Source organism: Pelobates fuscus, chromosome 2 (assembly GCF_036172605.1).
Source record: "Pelobates fuscus isolate aPelFus1 chromosome 2, aPelFus1.pri, whole genome shotgun sequence".
In the NCBI taxonomy this organism is placed as follows: domain Eukaryota; kingdom Metazoa; phylum Chordata; class Amphibia; order Anura; family Pelobatidae; genus Pelobates; species Pelobates fuscus.
Genome location: NC_086318.1, coordinates 318,007,377 through 318,026,648, shown reverse-complemented (window position 1 = coordinate 318,026,648; position 19,272 = coordinate 318,007,377). Strand labels below are relative to the sequence as shown.

Genomic DNA, 19,272 nt, shown 5'->3' with positions numbered 1-19,272 from the left:
ATCTTGTTGATTGACTACCGTCCCTTTTCCATCTTTAGGCGAAACAATAATTGTTCTTGTATTAAAAACCAATTTGGTAGTACATCTTGTTTCCAATATCTGGCGACGAGAATTTTTGCTGCCACCAATATATGTATAAGAAAAATTTTATTGGCGTTAATTAATTAAAAATGCAATGGAAATATTTCAGGGCTAAAAGGTAAGTCCACTTCTGTAATATTTTGAATCCGAGAGTGTAAATTCTTCTAATAAACTTGTATTAACTCACATTTCCGCCAGATGTGGATCAAATCCCCTCTGCTGGCCTTACATCTCCAACACACATCCTCGACATTCTGGGTATATCTTGGCTAAAAACCTAGGTACTAAATAGAGTCTATTGAAAATTTTAAATTGTAATTCTGTTACGTTCAAACTGTTTATTTTTTTTAAAACCAAATTCCATGCATAAGTCCATTCTGTTCCTGAATTTTTTTTATTTAGGTCCTTTTCTCATTTTTCAAGTGCTGGAAATATTGGTGGTTCAAAAATTCTCAGTACATCAGCACATTTAAAAAAAAAAAGATTTTTCATCTCATAGCCTGTTATAAGTTTTCCCAGAGCCTCATACCTTTCAAAATTTTCTGTAAGGCAAAAAGATTTCACATTTTTTAAAATTCTTATAAAATTAAAATATTCAGAGAATGGTAAAGTAAAATTTTCTCTAATAGTTTCAAATGTCATAATCTTAGGACCTATCATTACATCTGACATTTTCTCAATACCAGCATTGGTCCACCAGTCTAATTGTAAAGGACCACTATGGGCACCCAGACCACTTCAGCTCAATCAAATGGTCTGGGTGCCAAGTTCCCCTAGTTTTAACCCTGCAGCTGAAAACTACTATGTTTCACTGAGGGTTAATCCAGCCTGTAGTGGCTGTCTCACTGACAGCCGCTGGAGGCCCTTCCGCGATTCTCACTGTGAAAATCACAGTGAGAAGACGCTGGACGTCCATAGGAAAGAATTGAGTAATGATTTCCTATGGGCGGTTTGAATGCGTGCGCATTCGGATCTGACATCGGCAGAGGGAGGAGAGTTACCCAGTGCCGTGGAAGCCTGGCGCAGTAGAAAGGTAAGTGGCTGAAGGGGTGTTAACCCTTTCTGCCCAGCGGGTGGGGGGGAACCTAATGACCCTATAGTGCCAGGAAACAAGCTTGTTTTCCTGGCACTATAGTGGTCTTTTAAGTCTTTGATATTATATGCCAGAATTTTAAACGGTAGAGCCTTGATTATATGTTTTTTTTTTTTTTTTTTTCATATCATTTCTTATATTCAGCCATACTTTCAGAATAGAATTCACTACAATACTTCCAACACTTCGTTTAAGAAGTGAAGAATTAGACTCACTCACACACAGACTTTCACGGGCAAACATTTTTTTAGCATATTATTTTCTTCCATAAGACCCTGTTCAACCTCATATGAACGTTCTTTCTTGGATAAAGGAATTTTTCTGATAATATTATGGAATAAGAAACTCGCTTTATAATATTTTTGGATTACTGTAAAACCCATACCACCCTGTGTTTTTTTCAGGGCCGTTCTTGTTTTTTTACCTTGCCATATGAATTTTAAAAATGCATGTTGAATCATTGTTAACCAACTCTATGGGATGGGGATAGGTATCATTCACATAATGTAGAGCCACTTTGGTAATAAATATGTTTTTATAATGTTTACTCTTCCCCACCACGATAATTCCAATGATTTCCACTCTTTCAGCCATTTGTTTTTTTGCAAGCTTAAGGAGAGGAAATTATATTCAATTATCTTATTTGGGTCAGCGCATACTTCAGTACCCAGGTATTTAAATTAGGGATCGACCGATATTGTTTTTTTTAGAGCCGATACCGATAATCTGTGAACTTTCAGGCTGATAGCCGATAACTTGCTGATATTCTGTACCTTTACCATTTTGCAAAAATAAGCTATTTCTAACGGTAAATGCACAAAATATACATGCCACATGTAGTGGATTCAGTGTGTTTATGACAAGGGAGCTGTGTGTGTGTAGTGGATGCAGTGTGTGTTTGTGTAGTGTGTATATAATGAATGCAGGGTGTGTTTGTGTAGTTTGTGTATAGTGAATGTAGTGTGCGTAAAGTTAATGCAGTGTGTGTGTAGTGTGCGTAAAGTGAATGCAGTTTGTTTGTGTAGTCTGTTTATATAATGAATGCAGAGTGTGTGTTTGTATAGTGTGTGTGTATATAATGAATGCACAGTGTGTGTGTTTGTGTAGCGTGTGTATATAATGCAGAGTGTGTGTAGCGTGTGTATATAATGCAGAGTGTGTAGTGTGTGTGTATATAATGCTGAGTGTGTGTAGTGTATGTGTATATAAAGCAGAGATTGTGTGTGTAGTGTGTGTGTATATAATGCAAAGTGTGTAGTGTGTGTATAATGCAAAGTGTGTGCAGTGTGTGTATATAATGCAGAGCGTGTGTGCATTATATACACACTACACACACTCTGCATTATATACACACACTACACAAACACACACAAAGTGTGTGTGTATATAATGCAGAGTGTGTGTTTGTATAATTTGTGTATATAATGGATGCAGTGTGTGTGTGTTTGTATAGTGTGTGTTTGTGAAGGGATGTAATTTGTGTAAAATGGGCAGGAGGGGAGGCATTTGTTTTTATTTTATATTTAAGATTTTTTATTGTGCATATTTGATTTTAACATATAAGCTTGTGGTGCCTCGACAGCAGTCCTCAAGCGCATTACTTCATACATCATTAGGAGCATTGATAAAACTTGCACATTTTTTCTCTTAAGTGAGTGAGTATATTCATGAGGCTTAAGTGTCATGCTGTCTAAAGAAGAGTGGTCACATGTTTTACGTTAGCTTATAGTTGAGCAGTAACATGTCAGTGAGTTTTCACAAGCAATGTGTCAGAGGGTGAGCGCAACATGTCAGAGTATTGTATGTTTAAACATACGGTAAATACAGGAAATTCAAATTGCAGGTAAACGTCGAGTAGCAGGCTTTCTACATACTTTATGCTTGTTTGTAATGCATTGTAGGTTCAATCTAGCATATTATAAACTCAAACATGTGTAAGAGCCTAAGCCTGTTTTAAGTAATAGAGTAATGTAGGAGTAGCAACTAGGTTAGATAGTTAAGTAGTGAGTATGCCTCTTGGGACCCGCTGCTCAGGGAGACAAAGGTTAATGCTAACGGCACATCTACATAGTAGCTGATCTGGGTTACCCCTCTGCCCCCTCCCTCCATCGGCTTGGCTAAGGGTGATAGGTAAGGCGTCCCAGTATAGTGGTAAACCCAGCTACTTCGGCTCTGCCTGTCTCAGGTCGCAGCACAAGTTCGTTTCTGGCTTCATCCGATCAAGCTTTATTTGGAGTCGGCATCAGAGTCTGCAGGTGTGTCCACCCTGATGTCTGGCAGCAATGTGAGGTTTTTCCCTCCTCGAGGCTCTCGGTTTAGGTGAGTGATCGTTGGAGAGTCTGTGCTGGGGTGCGAGTGAGTGCTGCCGATAGGATGTCCTAAACTGTTGGTCTTTCTGCTCCTTGGAGCCCATGAGTGAGGGCAGAGGTCCTTCCACAGCCTCTTTAGGGATTCTTCTTGCAGGCTGCTCAAAACTGGCTTTTTCGTGATGGCATAGGTGGCGGCCATTTTAGCTTCAGAGTGCGGGAGATTAAATTGTAGCGTTCCCTTCCCCGCTGCCGCGGGCCCTCCAGTGGGGACCGGGATAACCCCCACCGGTCCAAAGGGGGGGGGGACGGGACCAGGACCACATCAGAGAGCCGTTGTGTGAAAGCCGGGGGAGTAAGCAGGATGGCGGCCGTCCACCCCGCCTCTTCCTCGATTAGGCTGCAGACACCAAAGTCTTTTTTCGCTCTCCCGGGCTCCAAAAACTCCCGATCTCGGGGTCTGCTGCATCACCGACAGCCAAGTAGTGTTTTTGTTGTTATTTTGGATTCATTTAAGCTTAGTAGCCGCATTTTTTCAGCTTATGGGGCTGATTCCCTCAGGAGCCTCTCCAGCATGCGACCGGTCAGCATGGCGGTCCGACCCCGCCCCCCATTTTTTATTTTTAATATTTATATGTTTTAATTATTTTTTTGTCCCCCGCTCCCTGCTTGTTACCTGGCCAGGGAGGGGGGCTGTGGCATTCCCTGGTGGTCCAGTGGCGTGTATTGAGCAGTGGGAGGGCCTGCAGCAAGCTGTTACTTACCTTTCCAGCAGCTCCCTTCAGCTCCCTGTGTAAATCCGGTGGTCTGCGTGCCACGCGGAGCATTGCCATGGTAACCCGTGGGCAACGCTCTGCGGCCGCGGGACTCGCGAGATTTGACATGGGAGCAGAAGGGAGCTGCTGGAAAGGTAAGTGACAGCTTGCTACTGGGCCCCCCCAGGACTGCCGGGCTTCTAATGGGCCTGGCGGTCCTGGTATGTATTATCAGCATTATCGGTATCTCTATTGGCCTGTACCGATATTGCCGAAAATAACGAATATTGGCCGATAATATCGGTTGATCCCTAATTTAAATGTCTATTCTGCCCAAAGGAACTTGAATTTGTCTTTAATTATTTTTTTTTTACTTCATTAGAGATGTTACCAGTTTGTTGATTTGTCCATATTTAATTTATATCCCGATACTTTTGAGAATTATTCTATAACCTCTATTAAATGTGTTACTGATTGAACCGGATCTTGTATTGTTAAAATTACATAATTGGCGTACATATTTATCTTGATGTTACTTGAGTTGGGATTAAAACCTAAGATTCCATCATTTTGTCTTATGGCTATAGCTAACGGTACCAAAGACAAAATTTAGAGTAAAGGGGACAGATGGCACCCCTGTCTAATTCCGTTAGTTAATGGAAACCATGCTGACGCAAAACCCTGACCCTTCACTCTAGCGGTCGAAGATGTATATAATGCATTAATATGTTCCAGGAATCTTCCCTCCTTTCCATACGCCGACAATGAAGACCTTAGTAACTCCCAGCTGACCCCGTCAAATGCTTTATCTGCATCTAATGAAATGGTCAGCATGGGAGTCCCTGATCTCTGTACAGCGCCTAGAATGTCTATAAGTCTTCTAATGTTATGAGTTGGCGATCTATCCGGAATAAATCCCCCTTGGTCTCGGTTAATCAAACCAATTACTTTTTTTATTCTCTCTGCCAACATAGAAGAATAACGTTTAATATCTATGTTCAGCAAAGAGTTTGGCGATAATTTTGAACAAATTCTGTGTCTTTATCTTGTTTCGGTATCGGGATAAAATTTGCCTGCATTCATTCTTTAGGGATTTTAGTTGAGTAACCAAAAGCATTAAATGTTTCCAACAAATCTGTTCTTTTTTTTTTTTTTTTTCATTGTGCAAGAGATAACAAGACAGCCTCCAGAGCCACAACGGCTTATGCAGGCACATTGATAATACTGTTGTACATTCCTGTGGCATTTAGAGTCATAGCACAACATTTATTTATTTTTTTTTTAATTCTTTATTTTTGCTGTGCAGGAATAACATGAGCGTGCCAATAATGCCACAACAGCATAATCAGACAGTTTGAGCGCACAGAATTGTTAACAGTCATGCAGCATTAGATAAAACGCACAGATTTTTTGGTAATAAAACAGGCTAGGTACAAGCTGGTTAATTACGATTGTCACTATGAGTTACTCGTCGCTTGGTAACAGTAGCTTAGGGTTACTAGTTATAGTGAATGTCATCGCTTTAGTATTTAAACATTGCTTTAGAATTTAAACAGTGGTTCGATTAGCTAGTTGGTTAACTAAAAATATAAACGAATAAAGTAGGCAATATAGGAGTACATGGTAATAAAACTCTATAACATTTTCAGTGTAAAAACTTTGCACATTTTTTGTTTTAGATTGTTAACGCTGGACACAGAGTTGTATTCAAACTGATTACTAGCAAAAGTAAGGAACAGGCTTAGCTTAAGACAGGCTATAATAAAAGTAATAAAAGTAGATAAGTTTGCAGGCTAGTTATTCAGGCTTATGCCACTGTGTGATAGAATAGCTAACATACTAGTATTATCTGACTAGGTATACAAAACATATGAATAGAAGCTTGCCGGTATCCGAGTTTCACATGTTAGGAAGTCCTGCAGAGGTTTGGATGGGCTAGGTAGGTAAAATACGGCAGTCAGCTGTGGGAAAGTGTGTCGGTAAGTTCTTAGAGCGGGAACCATTACATGCCGCTGCGAGAGGCTGCGCTTCCCATGCTTCGTGCCTCATGTCCCAAAGTGACCCCTTTATCCTATGCCCTCGAGAATGTCTTCTGTGCTGTGTTTTCCACTCAGGGGCTCACCCATCTCGGCTGTCGGGTCTGGGTGCCTCGTGGACCTCCATGTCCGCCTGCTCAGGCAGTGATAGGTTGCTGTCTCCACTGGATCCCCTACCCGTGCGGTATGAGTCTCTCTGGTGTCGGGACGCCGGCTCTTACCGGTTCTGGCAGCGGATTGCACTATGGTTGGTTGCTTAGGTGAGGCTGGCTGTGTTTCGCGCCGGGTGATTGTCGTTTTCGGGCGCCGCCATTTGCTTTTCCCTGCCGGCATGAGAGGGAGTCTTCTCCTGCGCCATTTTATTTTGGCTCGCTTGGACTTTCTAGGTGAGTAGAATGGATGGAAGGGTCCTTTGCTGCCGCCGCGTGGGTGCTGTGAAGACCGGGCACCATATCTTGCTGCAGTGTTCTGTCTCATATGCAGTTCTAGCTTGTGCCAGAATGTTTGAAAGATGGCGTCCAAGTGTGCCGCATAGTCAGAGCGGTCTGCTTGGTCTCGTGTTGCGGAGTCAGGCGTGTCCGCCATCTTGGGTGTCGCCGCTTGTGTTCTGCACGAGGGTGTCACAGCTACCTCTGCCTTGTCCAGGGCTGCGGTCGTCCAGCTCGGCAGGGACCGGGATATCCCCCACCGGTCCGGGGGGGGGGGGGGGGGGAGGCAATACAAGAGTGCTCCCTCTTCAGCCAGAGAACCGGGAGAGCGGCCCCCTCTCCTCGGCTCCCACCCGTGTAGGCCGCAGTCTGCGATGTGGTCGATTCAGCCACGGAGGGTCTCATAACGGGTATCCCCCGATGCAGCATCACCCCCTGGTTAGGGTTATCGCTGTCCACAGCCGGTACGCTTGGGTGGTCGGGCGTTAACACCCAAATCTTGGCCTCAGGCTCAGGAGCTCTTAGCAGGCACGTCTGCTTTGCTCGGCAGGCAAGCTCCGCCCCATAGCACAACATTTTTAATAAGTAGTTATAGTCAAGTTGTGTAACATGCTAAATAGTAAGTTTCAACTAAATTAATAAGCGAAGTAAGAGGCTCTATCAGTGTGAGGTGGTGATTGATGCGCTGTGTGGAGAGTCTGAGTGTAATGGGAGTGGGGCCTCGGCTCTGGACTTCAGTTTGGCATGCGAGGGCAGCGGTGCGGTGTATGGTGCTTAGTTAGTCTTAGGTTGGTCTGAGGTCGGTGTGCATATTTGGTGAACTCATGTCTGTCTGTCGAGTGGCAGGCTTGGGGAGTCGCTTTCTCCGGCGCGGCCCGTTAGCACCTTTGGGCCCGGGGGTCGTCTGCTGTCATCTGGAGCCAGGTGGTGGCCCTGGTAGTGAGATTCCCTCTGCTGTGTGTGGCTCGGGTTGCTTCAGTCTGCATTCAAGTTTTAGCCAGAAAGCTGCAAATGTGCGCTCCAGCCGTATTAGGATGTCAGGAACTCCAGCTTTATCGCCAGGGGCACACGTGGCGTCCGCCATTTTGTACCGCTCTGCATCTGCAGCTCGTCTGTGTGTGTGCTCTGATCGCATTTTGGCTAGCCAGGCCTCCTCCCAAGGTTGGACCGGGATAAACCCCGCCGGTCCGGGGGAGAAGGGTGAGGGTCATGTCTCCCGAGCCACCAGCGATGGGACGGGGAAAACGGCCGTCTCCCCCCAGTTCCTGCGCCCACAGGCCGTGGCCGCGGTCAGACATTTCGGGTTTCTTTGCTCCGTTTCTCACAAGAGAGATATCTGAAGTGCCGTTGGGGCACGCTGACCTCATGTAGAGTGACCTCGTTTAGGTGAGAGGCTGTTTTAACTATTTATTTGCGGTTTTTCAAGCTTGGCTGTGGGAGCTCAGCGAACCTATGTCTGTTCAGGAAGCTGGTCAGGCTCCGCCCCCACCAACAAATCTGTTCTTATGTTATTTTTCATTAACTTCTAAAAAAGATTATTGAATCCATCCGGCCCAGGTGTTTTTCTTTTTTTCTTTTTTTATTTATCGATACACGTTATCAATTCTATATCTGTAAAAAGTTTATTCAAGTAAAATAATTGATTTTGTGATAGTTTTGGCAAAGAGATATTGTTTAACCCCTTAAGGACCAAACTTCTGGAATAAAAGGGAATCATGACGTGTCACACACGTCATGTGTCCTTAAGGGGTTAAAAAAATATTTATATCTATTTTTAAAGGTCTATTTGTTAAATTATACAATTTTTGATAGTATCTACTAAAGGCTGTGCCGATTTTCTCTGGTCTCAATAAAGTTGCACCATTCTCAACTATTTTATTAATGATTCTCTTTGCTCTTTCTTTTTTTAAACAATTGGACATAAGTTTGTCTGCTTTATTCCCTAAATCGTACCATTTCCTTTTTAGGAAATGTAATGCTTTATTAGCTTTACTAATGAATTTATCATTAATTCATTTTTCAGTCTCTAATATTTTGTTAGAAAGTTGTAAAGAGGGAACTAATTTGTTTTGCTAATGTAAGTCGTGTAGGTTTATATAGCTCTGCTAAATTTATAAATTTATCTTTACTTCGTTTTTTTTCTTTGGCTGTTAAATTTATCAGATGACCTCGAATGACGCATTTATATGCGCACCAAGTGACTGGAGCCGAAACCTCTTTCCCTCTGTTTTCAGTAAAAAAACAAGTCTGTTTGGTCTTGAATATATTTTGCATTCTTATAATTTTTTAATACCCAATCATTCAATCTCCAGTCTGATGTATGTTTTTTAATATGATCATCTAGATCCATAATTATCGGGTTATGATCGGACCATGAAGTTGTAGTAATGAAAATATTTGTAAAAACGTTTGCTACAGGTCTATCACTTAATATCAGGTCAATTCTTGAATATGAATTATATGACTTGGAAAAACACGAAAAATCTTTTTCGTTGGGGTGGAAGATTCGCCAACAATCCAACAGAGCATGCAATTTAATAATTTCAGACTATCTATTAGCATTATTTACCAAGTTCCTATTGTATATTTTTTTATTCCCTGAACATTTATCTAAATCAGGATCTAAAATACAATTACAATATCCCATAATTACAACATGTCCTACTTTAATACAATAAATTTTATATAGAACTTTTTTAATAAATGAAATTGGTGATGAATTTGGCGCATAGACGTTAGCTAGCGTATATTTCTGATTATTGATTTCACACAGTTAGGCACTTAGCTACTTATCCCTGATGTGTAAATTTAGGAATTTCCGCTAACCTCTGGGCTCCGAATGTCATTGTGTACTCTCATGGCTTCAGTTTAGTTCTCTCCTGATTCCTGTCCGGCAGCGCAACCCTGCAAGACCCTCTCCCCGTCCAACCGACCACAATCTCTCAGCGTCTCAGCATCAGCACTCTCCTGGAACCCGTCTACATCATCACGCTATCACCCCCCACCTCCCACTCTCAAATCACATCATTTTTGACATAACATGTCAGATCTGCAATGAGTAAATGTTTCAAGTTGAACACAGCAATTATTCCCAATTCCAAAATATGAAAAACGTAATGTTTAAATGTATTTGGAGCGAAACAAACAAAATATGGGTACTTTCATTTTCACATGGTTAAAAGCTCCAATGTTTGACATGGTTTAGTGTTTAACAAGGGCATGTGTAGCAAAAGCTGTTCAACAGTGGTTTGGAGTATGAGATCAAAAGGAATATCTCTTGAGCTTCAATAAGTTGTGCCACCACGAGTTTGCCAACTTCTGACCATTTCATTATATTTGAAATCTTTTCAAATGTTTTAAAATACGAAATGTCCATGATAACCCAATCTTATTTTATCCAGATGAACTTTAATTTTTTTTGATCACAAGCTAAACTCTAAAACATTATCATTCTTTTTTACATCTACAGTGGGCGTCTCTTCTGTGGATCCTTGTTTATAGGAAATTTTATTTTTTATTTTTTTCTGGAAATGTAATACTTACAGACATCAATGGTAACCAAAACTATTTAGTAGTACTTAATGGAGGTTAGATGGTAAGATCGTTTGAGTAGGGTCCTGATCAAATTTGCAATAGTTTGTCTCATTTGTTGTTAAAGCCCCTTAATAGTATAAAGTGCTGTAGAATCCATTGGCTTTATATAACGGCAGATAATAATGGAGGTTGAGGTCAAGATTGATGAGAAGGAATGCTGAATAGAAATATTATCATAGTGTCAGTGTAGAAGAAATTAAAAGTAATATATTCACAGTATTTTGTAGACACAGACTCAAATAAGACCAGCCAGAGATTGGTTTGGTGTTATCCTGCTGTCAGGACAACAGAAGAGTAGCATGCTGATAAGCCAGAGGTGAAAATCTACACATTACACTGCTGGCAAAATAATCAGCTCATGTATTGATTTTAAAGTTGTGTGCACAATTATGTCACAAAAGTAGTAGTCTTGATACAATTATTACTAGTAATCCATCCATAATGCAGATCTCCTGCAATATTGTTATTTTTATTTTTGGGAGCACCATACAGCAATTTGGCATGTATATTTATGAATGTATTCTTTAGATTGGAGTCTGAGTAGTCAGTTCAGCCCAATAAAAAAAAAAAAAAGAGAGAAAAGAGAAGAAAACACTGAAACAAAAACTCACCAGACGAACAAGAGGGCAAAAAGTACGTCATGACTCTTTTTAAATGGCTCATCGAAGCTTGGATTGATACTGTGGTTAAACAGATGGCTACACATACCCAAACATGATGTCCTGGAGTCATTGTGCCTGCCATAATGACACTTATCGGGAATACTATAAAATAAAATAATAATAATAATGCAACAAAATGCAAGGATTCCATGTGACACTGGCCACAAGTCACCTTTCAAAATACCATATGTCTGCAATCCTGCTTTTCCATGTTGGAACGTGTGATAATGGACTGTAAAACATGTGGAATTTCGGTTCTGGTAAATTCTCAAAATCTTTTGTGGGGAGAACTTTTGATTCATGGTATAACTAAATAACTTGTTTAACCCCTTAAGGACACATGACATGTGTGACATGTCATGATTCCCTTTTATTCCAGAAGTTTGGTCCTTAAGGGGTTAACAGTATGTATTTATGTGAAGAACAAAATTATTGTTTTTTCACATTATTATTAAAGAGAACCTATAGTCCCAAAAATAACAATTGTTTCAGATCACTGTCAAATCTTTTAAGTAAAATGTAAGATTAACCTATTTTACTTACCTTGTTTAAAGTGTCGTGACTCCTGCACTGCAGCCCCCTGCTCCACCTTTGTCAATGTCAGCATCTAAGCGGACAGCACCAGCCATCTATTCCAGTCTAATGCTTCTCATAGAGTCAAAACACTGCACTCCTCCAATAAAATGTTACTTTTGATTGATAAACCAAGCTTTACTCAGTTTTGGAGGCACAAGTGTCTTTAGTGGCTGTCAGGAAGATAGTCACTAGAGGCATGCCTAACCCTTTAATGTAGACACTGTTTTTCGCAAAACAGCAATGTTTTATATTAAAGTGTTAAAACTACAGAAACATAGAAACATAGAATGTGACGGCAGATAAGAACCATTCGGCCCATCAAGTCTGCCCAATACAGGACTACTTTTTTGAGATAAGTGGTTTGGATGAGTTTACTAATCCTTTAATAGTTGAAGACATACACCTGAAGACCATAATTTTATCTTTAAATGCTTACTCCAACCACTATGACTACTTCTGCTATTAGAAGTGGTCATGGGGGAAGGAACCTATATGTGCAGTGTTTGTGCTTAATATTGCCTAAATCAGAAAATGATTTTCAGTTTATGCAAGTAGGATAGAGTCACCTACTCTGGTGTTAATATATCCAGTTTCTAATTGTATTCTTTTTATTTATTTGTTCTCATTCTTTATTTTATTGTGCACAAATTGACAAACATGACAGCAAATAATCTCTAACATATTAAACACTGACATGTCATGTATGACAAAAGAAATTTTTTGTAAAAGTAAAATAAAATAATTAAAGGAAAAATGCAAGGTAATCAAACTAGACAAACAGGTCTAAAATGCTAGGCTACTCAGAGATAAACTGTTAGTGACTAGGCATTGAGAGTATAAAGTAGAATAATGGATATGAAAATCACCATTCTAGGTAACTCTTATTTGTTATGAGTATGAGAGCCTCAAAGCATTACTGTAAGTATTGAATAACATGAGTATTAGTAATACCTCCGAGACCACACATATTATGACACTATACCGCATTCACCGTTAGATTTTCTTTGATACTTCCATACTATAAGATAAGAACAGGTGATCTAGCTGCTTTTATTTAATATTTCTCTCACATTGTGATACTAAGAACCTATATCCAATATTATAGCGCTGGTACAAAATTCTTTTTTTGCATCTTATAGATTTAGTTGTTTTTTTCCCAGTGGTATCAGTTAGTGGTGGAAATTATAAGTGCCCCCCTAGTTTTGACTGTGTGATTTGGTCACATGTCACTGGCATGTTTATTGTGGAAAATGTAGGGTCCAAAATAGCAGTGTCTGGAGAGCTACAATCTATTGAATGAAGGGAAGACTGGTAAGGGGGTAATCTCCCCTAGCCAGCCCCTCCAAGAGTTTGCCATTGTAACAGTGCATGATCTATACAATCTCCAACGTGCACAGACCCTTCTTTCTCCTGATGCTGCTCTGTGCGCATCTGTCAGTTCTGGGTCATGTGACCTCCTGACGCTCTTACTGGAAGATGTGCACGTGAGAACAGGAGGCCGAAGAGTGATGGACACACAAGGCAAAGGACATACAGGCAAAGTAACAAGTGATGTGAAGCTGGGCCGGTGCAAGGATATTTGACACCCTAGGCAAAAATAACATTTGTCACCCCCTATGCCATGCCCATAGTGCAACATACCGGAACTATGCCATGCACACTCCAATATGCTGTAACATCACAATGTCCCACCCCTTTAGCAAAACATTAATCAAAAGAGTTATAAGTTGCAATTAAGCCAGCTCGTTAGAAAATAGTGAAGTCAGCATTTAGGATGGCATCATAGGATTTGTAATTCTCAAAAACCTACAGGGCTATTGCAAGGTTAACGTAACACTCCAAGCACCATAGCCACTACAGCTCACTGGTGCCCCCAATTGTGAGGAAAGGAGTCAAATCATGGTTGAACAGTTTGCCTTCTTACCCGGGTCCTACAGTTCTAATAATGCTCAGCTTGCCAGTGGGACAACTTCGTATCATAGCAAGCGCACAGTTCAAGAATGCAGAGTTAATTTATAAAATTGTGCGGGCGGAGTCTGACCGCCGAGCTCTGCGGTCGCAACTAGCGTGAGCTCCGGACCCGCGGGCAGAATCGGGGATCAAATCGACGGCTGCCAAGCCAACACTCACCCAAGGGTGCAACACCCACGTCGGGGGTGCCCCGCCGAACCCGCTGATACCTCCCCGGGACCGTTCCGAGCAGGAATCGCGGAGATCCAAATGCGGCCTACTGGAGCTGCAGCAGAGGGGAGGCGGCCGCTCTCCTCGGCACTGCAACCTACACACGACCGTGCTGCAATCTACCCGCCCCCCCCTCTGGACCGGCGGGGGATATCCCGGTCCCCACAGGATGCACAAACCTGATGGAACAGCAAGCGGTATGGTACCAGAGCACAAAAGGGCAACTGACCCACGAAGGTTAGCCAAAATGGCCGACCAGCGTCCAAAACGACAGCGGAGCACCCAGGCGAACAGACACATGTCCACTGCGAAACTCTTCGACCGGCTCTGCACAATCCTCAGGAGAGCACTGTACAGCAGGGGAGCAGCCCACCGACAAGCTTACTTAACGGTGGCTTCGTGGATCCGTCCAGCAGCAAAGCGCAGCCACTACAACCAGGCTCCACGAGCTCCCAAGATGGCCGCTTGTAGCAACACACATCGCCGGGCTCTGAAACAGGGCAAAACACTAAACCCACCAGGTACAAGCCTCTATGCTCACACAAAAGGAGTCATGAAGGTGAACCAAGCGACGCACACACATCTCCAGCCTGAAGGGAACCCTGGGGGCCAGCGCAACATGAAGCCCATCTCCCCATCCGAAACCACAATACGTGTAGCCACGTGGGCCCACAACAAGGGGGGCACCGCTAGACCGGTCCTTCAGAAAGGAGACACCAGACCCTATGTCCGCACTGCCGGGACTAGCTACCTAGATGCACGGTACTTACCAACACTGGGCATAGGCTGAATTGCCTAACACGCTGCCCCAAAGAAGCGCCCCTGAGGCGAACACTGCAGGCAAGACACGAGTGGCAGCAATGGGCATCGGCTAAAAGGACTAACTTGCGCCTCATGAGCGAGCACGTCTCCATGGGGTCAGTCGTTTATCCTGCCAGACTTCATCCTGAGGGGCTATACGGGACTTTCGTCTACCTGATTTGGCCTTTATGCGATATACCTCAATATGTGCGACCTTCTACAAGCTAACTACTAAGTAACCGTTACAGTCTCGAGACTGCTTACTCGCCCACTAGCATATCCTGCGTTAGCATGGTTTCATAGCCTAGCGTTGTGTAACGATAGCCAGTCCTGTTAGCATGATCTATCCCTCTCCTCTTAGCTAATAGACATAGCAGATTTAGCATGTTTTAGCAATGTTTTCAACCTTATACCAGTAGCTGGCGTGGGTTAAGTGACTCTAGCGATCGCAATATTAACTGCCCTAATTATGCCGACCTTCTCGCTATTAGACAGCTTAGCACAGATGTTTTTGCCCTATAATTTTTCTGTGGCTTAGCCTAAATGTGTTCCCTGGCATTCCTCTAAGTTGTTTCTTGTACTGTGATACAAACCTTAGTACCAACGTGATTTATCTTGCCTTAACTATCCATATGCCTACAAATGTTTACTCTTATATGTATAGCTTAAAGTACCAAAGTAGTCAGGAAGCTGCAGACAAATCTACTCTTACTTTTATTGTTATTGCATAGACGTATCTACCTAAATAACTTTACTACTAAAAATTGTGCATGTTTTCTCAAAGCCACTGTTTAATATATATATGTTCCCATATTGATAAATGCTGTTGTGGCACAAGTCTATATTTTGTAACCACCTGCACTTCAAAAATAAAGAATTTAAAAAAAAAAAAAAAAAAAATTGTGGCTAAACTCAAATAAGTTGTTAATCTACCGTAGTAGGCTCCAGAAGCGTACCTAGGCTATTTTCCTCCTTGTCACGTATTAATCCTCACCTTGTGGTGACCGCAATGGAAAATGCCTTTCTGGCATTAACGGAGGTGTTACTCAGCAGCCGGTGTTTCTGACTCCTGCGGCATGTTGAAGGACTTCGGATCCATTCCAATTTATAGACTCACGTCCGCCCACGGTATTGACGACGTCAGCGTGCATGTGACGCAGAGGACTCGCACGCACGTTCTGGGGCTATGGCCAATCAGATATAAGGGAGGCTCTTTTAAACTCCCTTTTCCCTTTTTCTCGTTGCCTTGTCGTGGTTTCCCTTGGTGGTTGTCCGAGAGTGTGTTCCTGAGCGTTTATTTCTGGTTCTTGACTTTGGCTTCGTTTGACTTCCCTGTATTCTAGTATCCTTGACGTTTGGCTTTCCCTCATCGTTGTGTCTCATTCTGTGTCCCCGACTTCGGCAAGTATTCTGAATATTCTCTGGTACGTAAAGTCCGGCCATTCTAAGGCCTGGTAAGACATTACCGTTAGTTGGGTCAACTAGTAATCCTGACACTCCTTTAGCGAAATGTATATTGGCACACAACTCCCCGCCCCCTCCCACACTATAGAATTATTTTGAGTGATGCACTTCACTTTCACTTCTCACTTTAGTGCAGAGGGTTGCCACCTTTGGCACTCCAGATATTTTGGACTACACTTCCCATGATGCTTTGCCAGCATTATGGCTGTAGGAGCATTATGGGATATGTAGTTCACAACATAGCAGAGACGAGCTACAAAATTTATATTTTGAATTCATGCAGGCTCTGTCAATCATAGCCAGGGGAGGTGTGGCTAGGGCTGCATAAACAAAAACAAAGTGATTTAACTCCTAAATGACAGTGAATTGAGCAGTGAAATTGCAGGGGAATGATCTATACACTAAAACTGCTTTATTTAGGTGACTATAGTGTTCCTTTAAGGTAAAAAAAATTGCAGTACATATTGTGATTAAGATTGCCTTTTCTATAAAGTTATAATATATACAATTTTGCATGGCTAACACACTAAGTTGCCAGATTGGTATGTTTAGTCTAAAATATAGAATGGTAGAAATCACATTGTCTACTACTGATTATGTAAACCAAAATATATCTATATAGAAATCTGTATTTTTTTAATCTAAACAGTACAAAAGCAGAAAATTCCCCCCCCCCCCCCTCCCAAATTTATTCTTCAGTTACTGAATACAACTCCCATGATGCTTTAACATAGCATCATGAGAATTGTAGTCCTGCAACAGTTTTTCGCTATCCCTGACTTAAACCAAACAGTTATTAAAGGGAGGGGGAGGAAGGTGCATGGTGATTTCCCACAGCAAGACACTAACATATTACTTTATATACTCAGCCAAATAGTGCCAAAAGCAGCAATAACGTTTATATAATATCTCTGTATATCTTAATTATTTCATATTTCCACCTAACTGAATTCTGCTTAACAAACAAAACAAAACACTAAACCCTTTACACTCTATCTTTGCCACTAAACATATTTGTAAAAGTCTAAATATATTTGGTGTAAATAAAGTCAGCCAGCAAGTAAGTCATTAGCCTCTCTCTCTCTAGCCACAGGCAGCAGTAATACTTACACCCTGGTGATCTCTGTGTCCTGCCCCAAGTGCTGTGATCAGGTTAGTTACTGCATGCAGGTAGTAGCCACTTGTTCTGGGTGATATCCACCTGCCCTGGATGACTGGATGCCCAGCTTGCCATGTCCTCTGTGCTCACTTCCTTACTGACATGGTTGCTACTGCATCAACTTCGACTTCTCAGACTGATAATGCTGTACATGTTCCTTAAGAGGAAAGTCCAGCAGATGTTAGCATGGTGGAATAGCTAGTTACCAGTCACTCTGAATTCAATTGTATATTTCTAGAAGACCCAAGACTCTGGCCAAAGCAGCAAACTGAGTTATTTCCTGATAACGTACTCAAAGACAAAGAATGCTGCTTATTGTTTTTGCTGCAACATCTTCTGACCACAACTCGCTGCATCTGCTTTAAGTTCTATAGGAACAAAGGATTGGAAACACCTGTGTCGGAAATTATGAGAAGACACCAGCTAACAAGTGAGGATGGAACTCTGTAGAAGACTCCAGTTAAAAACCACCATAGACAGGAAACATCAAAAGTAGATCAGAAACAAATCACTGAGAAAATGTTCTTAAAATGCTCATTGCCATTGTTCGAGTACTTGCTACTCAAAATCTAGCAGTGCGTGGGTCATCAGATAAGCTGTTTGTACCAATTAATGGTAATTTTCTGAAAATCATGGAGTTGATTAGAGACTATGAGCTGGTACTTAAGGAACATCTTAGTAAACGTGGGTTTCTACTGGTTACTCTTCTATCTGTTACAAACTGTTCAGAATAAAATAATCCAGCTACTAGCATGACATATCAGTCAAACAATTCTGGCAAATCTGAATGCTGCAAAATATTACTCTGTCATTCTTGACTGTGCATCTGATATAAGCCATTCTGAACAAATGATTTTAATAGTATATCTTGTAACCACAACAGAGTCAGGTGTAAATGCCAGAGAACATTTCTTGGGGTTCGTCGACATCTGGAATTACAAACATACTTCTTGAGAAGCTGTAAGAAATTGGAGTTAAAATGAAGGATATGAGAGGACAGGGTGTACTAATCTTGGTGTTTATCAATTGGAATTTAATATAATCATATTTCATATAATTTTGAATATAGAGAATAGTCTGTTGCATGTAAATTCTCACTTCCTGATAAGTTTCATTCTAGTTTTACTGATCATGATATAGCATACCGTAAGTGGGTGTGTTTTGGTGAGGGAGGGCAGAATTCTATCCTTGGACACAGGCAGCACCAGGTCTTGGGCCAGCCCCGCCTAGATCATTTTCTGTTGTTGATTTTTGCCCTTTTGCGGGATTGTTTTAACTTATGGAATGTGGGTAAATAAGCTTAGAAACCGAAATGGAACTTTACTTAAGCTGTGCCACTTGCCAAAGAGCTATATAAGAAAAATATAAGAAAGCAAAAAAAAAAGAAGAAAGAAATAGAGGGACAAAAGGGATTCATTTATAATCAAAACCTCCAAAGTAATAGAAACTACTCTTTGTGTTCGGTAATTTAGATTTTTCTTCATTCGGTAGATAAAACTACCAAACACCGACCACCCCCTGAAAACACACAAAAAGGGGCAGCGGGACTTGGTCGTTGAGTGTCTGGAACTAAAATCGGACACAACTTCCCGAACGCCAGTGAATTTCGCGAACACCTGCTTCTTTTCACCAACCAGCCAGGAGAGCGCTTTTCGGTAGGTTTGTTCCCACGAACTAGGGTAACAAACGCTACCCATGAGCCAGTTTTAGTCTTTATTTATTTGTTTGTTTCAGTTTGGGACATGCCAGGAAGGGTTGCTCCAACCAAAACCAGTGTTTTCTTGAAATCAAAATATTGTAAAATAATTACTCTGATAATAATTCATAATAAAAATAATATCAGTAATAGGCAATGATAAAAAAAAAATACTGAAAAGGGGATATTATATTACCGTATATACTCGAGTATAAGCCGAGGTTTTCAGCCCATTTTTTGGGCTGAAAAACCCCAACTCGGCTTATACTCGAGTCAAGGTCTGTATTATGGCAATTTGCATTGCCATAATACAGACTGGGGGGAGAGGGGGGCTGGCAGAGCTGTACTTACCTTTCCTGCAGCTCCTGTCAGCTCCCTCCTCCTCCGCGCCGTCCGTTCAGCACCTCGGTCAGCTCCCAGTGTAAGTCTCGCGAGAGCCG

The 19,272-nt window shown here is 41.7% G+C and overlaps 1 protein-coding gene across 1 annotated transcript in view; it reads left to right on the top strand.

Annotated features, from left to right (window-relative positions):
• Positions 1 to 19,272, top strand: part of AFG1L (AFG1 like ATPase) — a 179,273-nt gene that overhangs the window by 125,775 nt on the left and 34,226 nt on the right. The window lies entirely within an intron of this gene.